The sequence below is a fragment of the Mytilus galloprovincialis genome, chromosome 2 (genome assembly GCF_965363235.1).
Source record: "Mytilus galloprovincialis chromosome 2, xbMytGall1.hap1.1, whole genome shotgun sequence".
In the NCBI taxonomy this organism is placed as follows: domain Eukaryota; kingdom Metazoa; phylum Mollusca; class Bivalvia; order Mytilida; family Mytilidae; genus Mytilus; species Mytilus galloprovincialis.
The window spans coordinates 49,390,072-49,401,196 of record NC_134839.1 but is presented as its reverse complement, the minus strand read 5'-3'; the positions used below and the strand labels follow the sequence as shown (position 1 = coordinate 49,401,196).

Genomic DNA, 11,125 nt, shown 5'->3' with positions numbered 1-11,125 from the left:
AGTATTTTTTTCTCAGTGATGTAAGTGGTAAAATAGTTGCTTGAAAACTAAAACGTATACCAAACTTCTCTAAAACGCAGTTTTATCTCTTAAGAAATAATGTAAAACATAAAAAGAATCTATGATAGATAAGATGACAAGTAGCATTTAGTAAGCATCTGTAACCACAGTCCTGACAAAAATCACAGAATATAAAGTCGGCAAATAATTTGTGTTATTATAAGAAATATAGAACCTAATAGATATTATAAGAGAAAGATCTAGAAATACTTGAGTTATTTACCCGTAGCTTCTTATAAATATGTATATATATATTTTTTATATTTCTTTATTTAGATCTATATTTTGTATTTTTTTAAAAGATAAAATGCAATCTTCGTTGACGTTTACGTGAAGAGTGCTTTCTTTCACGTCCGCACTTCTTTCGAGTATGGCGTGCCAAATAAACATTTTGAAAAGATAATCATTACGGATCAATAACATACATTATGTATTCAGACGACATAAGACACCATGTGACAATTTTAAGAGAAACAGAGCTAAATATTTTTAAATTAATATGAAAGCCAGTAAATAATTTGAATCCGTTTTCAATATTCAAGATATATGTAACTTTAATTTTAATATAAATCTGATACAGAATTTAACATGTTAAATACGATTTAACAATTATGCAAGTAGCCTCATAAAAATTGCGCTGCATAATGAGTTTAATATCATATATTGCACAGGAAGAGAAAATAAAAGTACGACGTCGTGTGAGAAGGCATGGCATATATATTTAATGACCATTACAGTTATTAACAACACCTTGTACAATTATTATTTTCGAAAATAAAAACAGTTTAATAAAACAAACAAAACTATCCGATTTATGAGGGTCATGAAAAGGGGAGTAGGGGAAGATGTTCTATTTTTCTCTATTCAGTAAGAAATATTTTCTGTCAAATTCTGATCGTGCATATAAAAATTTCCTTCTGTATCATGATTTTGACATGATAAATGATTTGTCTGGACCAACGACATATGTATGACAACAATACACCCCTCCCGAATTTGTCACTGTACTTGTACTGCACAACTGATACATTCCTGAATATCAATATTTTAACTAATATCTGTTTAAAACCAAACGGGGGGGGGGGGGGGGGGGGGTGTTTTTTTTTACTTTCTTCTTAAAACTTTAGATATCTAAGATAATAAATAGTAGATAGGATGATATAACATGTGGGTATATTTGATTTATACATGTATTTGGTTTAGTAGATATAAGGTACCGGTACTGCAATCTAATTGATGTACCAGTAGTAAATTGTAAAAATAGATTTAAGAGAGAAAAGACATTGATAAGCCCAACTGTCCAACAAAATATAAAAAATTGCCTATCTATCATCTATTTTGGAGCATATTTTCAAAATTTATTGGAAGTGAACAAAAAAAAATCGAAAACAATGTATTTATCCGTCCTCGAGTATCAGTCAAACAGCCCTTACCAAAAAATGTTGTATTAAATTGCAATGAATTATGGATCTTACAAAACTGGAACACAAGACGAAATAAATACATTAGATGTATGGTTCATTATAATACGTTATTCTGATTGGCTAACTAGCAATCTCGTGATATTCCTTAATCAATTGCATTCCACAATGCAACTTTTCATTCATGATGACACGAGGTCCCACAATAAAGTGCACAGGTAAATGAAATAAAAACTTGATAAAAGGCGTGTTTTCATGATCCTATAGGTAAAAATGTAATTATAAGTATTGAATGCTTTTTTTTGGTAACTTTATAGGTTGTAAAAGCGTTGACCGTGCGCACATTTTTAGTATGAAGCGCTTCCGCGCTTCATACAAAATGTACTTCGGTCAACGCTTTTACACCCCAATAAATTTACAAAAAAGAGCATTCAATTCTTAAGTAAGCATGTTGGCGAGTGTGAGCTCAGACTTTTTTTGATTCTGTAATTTTATTTAAAGTCATAATAAACAAGTGACCGGTGAAAAATAATGTTATTCCAATTCTTGAACCAATGCATACAAACATCATAAACTAAGTCTTCTGTGCACGATTTTATCATTTTTTTCGCATAAATTTCGTATAATCGTCAATTTATTTTTCAATCGGTCAGTGTTGTGAAAATATAGCAGGTAATTAAATGTCGTGTTTTGAAGCCGAAGTTTAACGATTGTCACCTGTATGTCAACAATCCACCAAAAAGCATGGATATTGAGAACGTGTTTAACATGTACAATCAGATAATAGTTTATTTTAAGGACATCCATGCGTATTGCGATCACCGGATTTTAACGAGATGGGTCACACGGAGGTCACTTTGCATACGGAAAATATGTCAGGGAATTGCTTCCTGGAAGGAAACAATTAGAATCATGCCAAGAAATCCTCGCTAAAAATTCCGGTCGACCTCCTACGGCACCCATTAGTATTTAAAGATTTGATTTCATTCAACAAATTAATTTATGATCTTCATGTACGTGTCGCTTAGAACACAGCCATATACCAAATGGTCAATATTAATCATCCATGTAATTTGCTCTATGGGGTGTTTGCAGAATTTCAACGGAGGCAATTTCTTGGCATGAATGTAAACTTCTTCTTAATATGAACAAATTAAAGAATTTTCTTCAGAAAAAAAGTATATGTACATAAGTTTTATAATGAAAACTATCCATTGAGTTATAAATAACATATGCATTATTTTTTTTTAATTTGAGGTTTCTTATGACTTTAATTACCGTTAGTTGTTCATTTATAAATTTTGAAAAATCTATAGAAACTGAGATTTCAACTCGGACAAAGTTGACCTTCGTCTCTTTGCCATATTTCTGATTTGTTGTTTTCAATTTGTTTTCCACTATTGCAGCGTTTTTGTCAATGATCATATTGGTATGATCTCTGACAACAGACACGAACTGTTTTATTATGGTGTAATGTTTGTGTAATTTCTGAAACAATGCAGGAGAAGGATGTTAGGTTGACTTTATCTGTAATAGTGGACGAAATGATTCGTCAAGATTTGTTAACTCCTGATGCAAGATCATGATTTTTGAGCAAAATACTGATGGTTATGGATGTACAGAAATTGCAATGCTTACCTACATCAATTGACCAATTCCGATTACGACCATTTCAATATTTCACTCGTTTTACCTTATTCTTAATTTTTAAATATAAGAAAATTTTTCTTTATTTTTTTTCCACATTTTTTCTTTTTTTTTTGGGGGGGGGGGGGGGGTATTTTCTTTTCTGTTAATCGCCTCGTTTATTTTGGTAATTTCTAAGAAAGATCAGATATTCAAGCGTCAAGCGGGATATGTTAAACGTGTAGAAGTATCTACAATGAGAAGCTGTTTAATTGTTTTTTTTGTAGTATCTTTTGAAATTTGGTAAGATTAATATGGTACAACCAACTAACAAAGATGGGGTTATCAACTTACATTTTTAATTTTCATATGCTTTTACAGAATTATGAGACATATTTCAGTCGTTTTACCTTACTCTTATTTTTTATGCAAAAAATGCACATTTAAGCAACCCATTAATCAACTTTTTTGGACAACATTGATTTTGAGTATTCATCCTAAAAAATGTATGAAAAAAAAATATGTTAAGGAATAAAGATGTGTATGTTCCTTTGGATAGAATTTGATTTGAGGTGATAAGTGAAGTTCTTCATTGCAAATTTTAACAAAAACACTATCAACATTTTATATCAAATTACCTTCAAAAAAAACATTTAAATTTTTTTTATATACTTAAGTATGATTTTGGCTATACTCAAATATTTAAGAATATTCTTAACTTTGAGTAAGAAAATATCTGAGAATTCTTTTATGGCGGTGCATTTTGCTGAGAATAAAAAAATTGAGAAAATTCTCAGGCTGAGTAAAAAAAACTTTACTCAAATAGTTTTATGGCGCCGGGGCCTGTATGGGATTTACAGAATATAGAATAATAAGTCAATAAAACAGAGAAAAAAAAATAAAAATGATGAATAATGGTGTGCTAAAATATAAAGAATAAAGAACAATGGTAAAAATTGGGGCAAAAATGAAAGGCTAATTCATAAATTAAAGAAATCACAATTTAAGGACCCACAATTCAGCAGTCACACATAGGCACTTTAAATACATGCAAGAATCCCCGAATCCTTAGTTGATAGAAGCACACAGACTGAACACATCAATTTTTATAATACCTGAATCAGATATGATAGATTAATTGATCAAAGTATTTTTTTTTATTATGAAGGATCCTAATGGATTGTTTCATGTTGTTGTATTATTTATTTTGTTATAATAAGTCATGTTAAAACCAAACACTCTGTAGTCTTCCGGAAATAAATCAAAAATCAAATCCTCTGTCTTGGTATCATTGTAATATTGTAATAGTTTAGTTTTTGCGTCACTTTTGTGATCTCGTGTAAGCTTTTCGCTTGATTGCAGCCATGCTACAACTTTTTCGTTCCATGCTCCTATCTTTTTGAAAAGTCGTTCTGTGAATGAGGAAATCTCTGAAAGTTTTCCTACCATCATCTGTTCGTATAGATATTCCGGAAGTCGAACTTGCTTATCCCAGTGCCCATTTTTACAGTGTTTTATAATTTCTAGGAACTCGTAAAATGTCACTGTGCGATTAACTCTACACAATTGATACATTATATGTTGATGATGGGCCTTATCTAAATATGAAGATAATAACCGTTCTCTTGGTTCTCTGACAAATACAGCCTTAACCCATGATTCATTGTACATCATTTTTATAATTTCACAAGTATCAAAGCTTTTTAAAGTTGTCAATCCGTTTCTATGGTTATGTACTTCCGTATTATTTATACCTTGAATGAATTGAAATAACTTTTTCCAATAAGTACATGCGGACTTTTCGTTCCAAAAGAAGATTAATTTGTATTTTGGAACCACAATTGGAGAGCTCCAATACTCTTTCAATCGATATATCGCTTGTTTGCTAATTCTGTAATCGCGACAGTTGTCTTCTCTTTGTTTTAGCAGCATTTCTTCATTTTGTTTTTTTGATCGAATTTTTGTGTCTGGTTGTGTTGATGAAAGCTGTGACCATGGAAATAATTTCACGTTGTTTTGTTTCTGTAGAACTACTTTTGTTAGTAGAAAGTAAAAACACATCGCTATAGTGACGCTCATCAACACCAACTTTGCAAACCTATTTGAATCAGTGATGAGATCACAGTTACCCATCATCTAACTCTTTTCCGAAAACTGATTCTTGATACACTGTCTCTTATCTAAGATCGTTCAAAACAGTCATTGGCGTCTTCCAATAATGCATTAGAAAGGTATTGATAAATACCAGTTTAAGACAATCCTGTCGATTTGCTGTAAATATAAATGGAAATAATCAGATACTTATAACAAACATTATTTTTACAGCAGATGACCATGAGGGCATTCCGGTGTTTTTTTCTATCGCCCAGATTTCCATTTCGCAATATTCGTTTTGAGTTTTTAACCGATCTATAAACATGATGAATACGTAGAAATCATCCAGTGCAAACTAACATTCCTTATCGCTTGTTAAAAATTCATTTATTCTGGGAACAGTATACCTAACAATATATATGTTCCTGATTTATTCAATGAATACTCATCAAATACTTTTTAAAGAAGTTAAATTAATAATATTTAAATGTTTTGTTATACATGATGTATATACAAATAAGTGCAAAATAATTAACATCTATGCACACGCATGCGGAAGAATATCTTAAGAACGTTTTGCAATCTTAAGGAACGATAACTGTGCATGGATGTTTAACATTTTTTGCGGGAAAATACGAAAATACAAATCCATTCTATTAGAAAAATCAAATTATTACACTGAGAAGAGTTACGTGGCCACCATACACTTATTATTATTAATTTAGTAGAATATAATGATATTCAAATGCATGAAACTTATAAATACATAAAACTAGTATACAAATATTAATATAATATATAACAATAAACCAGAGTATACTGATTTGTATCACTACAATATAATACTCATTACGATGAGGATGAATTCCCTGTCATTAATTTATCATCCACGCACGAACTTGTCCCAGAAAAAAATATATTGTACCTTACTTTCAGGTATAGAGATATGTTTTTTTTCAAAGACAAGTTCTTGTCGGACCATCCACAAGAACTTGCGGTCGTTCGATGTTCAGTACTTTAGTACTTTGATATTTACATATAAGACTTATATAAACAGCACTTTAAAAAAATCATTTTAAGATGTACTACATGTGCCTCATGCAGACTGGGGTGAAACCTTATATATCCATCTCGGTCTTTAGTTCTTTTGATTGTTAAACTGTCTGTTAGCTGTAAATTTCTTGCATCTCAATTTCATCCTTAAATACTATTTACTATTTAAGGAAAAGGAAACCTCGTTCACCAAACGTGAAATAACGTGATCAAGAGTATATAGATATAAGAAGATGTGGTTTGAGTGCCAATGCGACAACCCTCCATCCAAGTCACAAGTTGTAAACAGTAAGCTATTATAGGTCAAAGAACGGCCTTGTACACGAAGCCTTGGCTAACATTGAACAGCAAGCTATAAAGAGCCCCCAAAATGACAAATGTCAACCCATTCATAAAGGAAAACCAACGGTATAAATCTACATTAAAAACGAAAATCGAGCAACACATATGAACAACATCAACAAACGACAACCACTGAACAACAGTTTCCCGATTTTACACATGTTTTAGAGCCATTATAGACAGTCAAAACGGTATGACTTATGCAAGGCCAAAATACGTAAGGATTGTTAGAATTCAACCTTATAATAATTATCATAATTTTATAATGTTATATATAGTCCTTGTGTATGTCTAAAATAAAGGTTTGTGTTAAACTTAATTACATAACATTCAACTTGAAGGCTTTAGTCTTAGATGCATGATTTTTTTAATTAGTTGTTAGTGGCTTTTAACTAGCTGTTAGTAGCTGCGCGAGTACTATCAGATCTGTGCTAAGCGTCTATTTGTTGTTGGGATGTACAAGTACTCGACCACGTTATTTGTAATAAAAAAAACCAATCCATCTAATGAGTTGAGTCTTTTTCAACTGCTTTTTATAGTTCGTTTTTATGTTGTACTGTTACACCATTGTCCCAGGTTAGGTGAGGGTTGGGAACTAGGGATACCTCTGCCATGTTAAACCCCGCCACATTATGCATGTATGTGCCTGTCCCAAGTCAGATGCATCTAATTCAGTGGTCATCGTTTGTTTATGTGTTACATAAATGTTTTTCGTTCAGTTTTTGTACTTAAATAAGGCCGTTAGTTTTCAAAATTTCAATTGTTTTACATTGACATTTCGGGGCCTTTTATAGCTGATTATGCGGTATGGATTTTACTCATTGTTGAAGGCCGTACGATGATCTATAGTTGTTAATTTCTGTCTCATTTGGTCTCTTGTGGAGAGTTGTCTCATTGGCAATCATACCACATCTTCTTTTTTATAGTACCATATTTAGTTTGAAATATACGTCCTTAAAAAAATCTTATTTATTTGTTTATATTTTGAGGGGGTTATCACGAAATTTAAAATACGCAAAAAATGTATCGACAATATGTTACAAATACAAAATTAATGTATCTTGTGACTGGGTTATGTGTTGACATAGAACAACACACACACACGCAATGAATAAATTGACTTGTCTGCACCGACCCCAACTCTTGAATGAACATTGCAACAGTAAGCTTGATCATATATGATTTAATAGTTTAGACTTGAATACAGTTGTACCGAGTTGGAACTGCTTAGTGTAATAATACTAAATCTAATCTGCCATTTTGAAATAATAAAACAGTTTATTTAACCAACCAAAAATTAATTGAAAACAACAAGACGAAAGTATCCCTAAATGAGTGACAAAGGATTACAGAAAAATTAGCACATAGGTAAAAATGAACAATAGAACATATAGACTTGTTCGTCGAATTAAATAGATATAACTTTGATGTGTCAAAGCGACACGAATGGTCCCGTATAACTGTGATTTTCAACAATTTATCAAGTCCATAGCCCGTAATTTCGGCATAAATTAGCCCAGCGGAACAAAAATTAAATTTGATCTGTATTAGCCCAGCGGAACAAAAATTAAATTTGATCTGTAACTCCTCTTGGTTAACTCACATGCCAAAAATCATCTCAATATCTGAAAGCGTTTAGAAAAAAGTCCGTATAACTGTGATTTTCAACAATTTATCAAAGTCCAAAGCCCATAATTTCGGCAAAAATTAGCGGAGCGGAGTGGAACGAAACATAACCTTGAACTAACTCATCAAGGTTAACTCATATACCAAATATCATCCCAATATCTGAAGGCGTTTAGAAAAAAAAACTCCGTATAATAGTTTGTTGCGGAATGACGGAATGACAGAATGACGGAATGACGCAAACTCCCCGGCAGTTCCAGCTCCGATCCGCATACGGGTCCGCATACTACTCTACACTAATGGAATAAAGGAAAATAGTTCCGGAACGAAAACGATCACTGTACGGAGTTTGGGAATGACGGAATAACACGGACAAGGGTAAAACTATATGGTACCGACAAATTCGATGCGAGGCCATTAAAATACTAATTAAATGCCGCGACAAAAAAATGAAAAATGAAATTAGATTAACTTTTCAAACTTGATCTAAACCTTTCAAAATCAAACTAAAGTAAAGACAGAAAAGTCAATTGGTTCAATTGATAAAAAAAAAACATATCGGAACTCTCGTGGTTTTTTTTTATAAAAATAAAAATCTTTTTTTTAAATGCTATATGAATAGTAACAGTCAATTTTCTTAGTATTTTGGTTTATTCAAAGGATAAATTCCAAAGGTTGCTGTTACCTAGCACGTTTTATGACAAGTCGAGTCGAAATTAAAATCGGCAAAATGCCAAGGCAGAGAGAGATTGTCCATCATATCGCATCTTCTTGTTTCTATATCGATAAATAAACAAGACCCTCTCGTCCTGTAATATTTGCATTTTTTTTTTCGAAACAAGTGAGAAAAATCATAAGACGCTTACCGCTTTTCAGGGAAAAAAGTCCTTTTTCTCAACTGTACAACAGGATGAATCGGATACAAAGGAACTCATCATAGATACTAGTAGGATTAATTATTTGTATATTTTTGACGTGGTTTAACATGCATTTCTAACGATTTTTAATGGGACTAAGATAAGTCCGAATTGATAAATATTTTTCTAATGAATTACAGTACTAGAAACTTATTTTAGAATATGTTGTTATTTCCATTTAAAATACATTTAATAGAATTGCTTTTTTCACCTAATGAAATAGAAGAATAAAAATTAATGAAAATTTAAATTACCTATATAAATAGCTATTATCCTATTGTTTACCTACAGGTCAAATTTTAGAATTGATAATAAATATATCTTTATTGCAAAATTACACCCATAAGGGTCAAGCAATACAAACAAACATGTATACATTTTAAACACAATGCCATACAATGATTTACAGAAATACTATACAATATAATAGAACATATTTTAAGAATTCAACAAACAACTGCCCCGGAGCAGATTTTCACCTGTACATGAATTTGGGTCAAAATCAATTAAATGGTCTATTCACAAACAATTTAAATAAAATAGATTTCAAAATATTTCAAAATGACAAGATCAAAAAATGTATACAAGTATATGTAAATAAACTCATCATAGATACCAGGACTAAATTTTGTATATACGCCAGACGCGCGTTTCGTCTACAAAAGACTCATCAGTGACGCTCGTAATAATTATCCCATCAGGACGCACAAACTGCGTAAAATCACCCCGATGGCCGGACACACCAAGTCCTAATGGGATAACTATTTTACATCCCAGCTGCTCTAGATTATATAAAAAAAACCATTTACAATTCATGCAATCTTATTTAGACCACCACACAAGCATTATAATATACTTTATATATTACTATATAATATATACCCTTTATGACCCCCGAACACGATGTTTAAATACGAAACCATATCAGCTCGCCCCACTAGCCAATTGGCCCCACACTCAATCGCCCCACTCTTGTGTACCAACTCGCCACACTTATGAAAAAGGTTAAATCCCATTGAATATAGGTCTGACAACTCGCCCCACTTATGAAAAAACAGAAAATCCACGATGGATTTATTCGTGACAACTTACCCCATTTATCAGAGACAGTCTTCACTTAGTACTAAAGTGGGTTGCTTTTATTAAAAATGGGGTCGTTGCTTCCACATAAATTATGTGTTTGTTATATTTTGCCTAAAACTTGATTCTTTAATTAAACACAATATATATATATATACATTTATCAATAAAAAAAAAGTAAGCATCTAATGTTTAATGGTCTGAATTCAAATATTTATACAGTGAGTTTTATAATTATAAAAAAGGTTCAAATAGCGGATTTATATAACATTTTGAGCTTTTTTTTGGAAAAAAAGTAAGATAATATAAGCATTAAATTTTACCTGAAGCAGAAGAAATTAAAAACTCAAATGTTTGAACAATTTATCCTTTTGGTCCCTCACAAACTATGTCAGTTCTATTTCATTCCATCCATTAAAATAACCAGTACCTTTGTTTTCCGTTCACTTCATTATGAAAGAAGGATCACTCCATTATGAAAGAAGGACTCTTATTATGGTTTGAATATTACAATCCGAAAGGATAATTTTGTAAGGTCACTCTGAAGTGTGACTATGTCAGACAATACTTGGTCATGTTTTATGCAGGTTAAATCCCTCGACATCGCCTTGGGCTTTAAATCTTCATGAAACATGACCAAGCATTGTTCAACCTTTAAATAGCGAGTACTTATTATGAAAAAAGGGATTATCATTCTCTTACAAACTTAGAATATTGTGAAGTGATCAAGGCTCAAATGATCTCTTGATTGGTTATATTCAAGAACTAGTTCCATTGTCAGTGCAATGTTTATAATTAATGCATGACTTCCTCTTTAGGCATTTCATTTATGGATAAGTTTTAGTGATGCAAGAAATTTCTCAAAATTTTGGAAAATATAAAAGATTGTGTTTTAGGCAGAAGTTG

The 11,125-nt window shown here is 31.6% G+C and overlaps 1 long non-coding RNA gene across 2 annotated transcripts; it reads right to left on the bottom strand.

The window, feature by feature from the left end:
• Positions 1–4,249: 4,249 nt before the first annotated feature.
• Positions 4,250–10,865, bottom strand: LOC143063759 (uncharacterized). Of its 2 annotated transcripts, none has more exons than XR_012975089.1 (2): positions 10,543–10,865; positions 4,250–5,378 (listed from the first exon to the last, which is right to left on the bottom strand). It is a non-coding gene; the product is annotated as an uncharacterized LOC143063759 (long non-coding RNA). The 2 variants fall into 2 exon arrangements; XR_012975090.1 differs by lacking the exon at positions 10,543–10,865 and adding an exon at positions 9,089–9,309.
• Between the last annotated feature and the right edge of the window lie 260 nt (positions 10,866–11,125).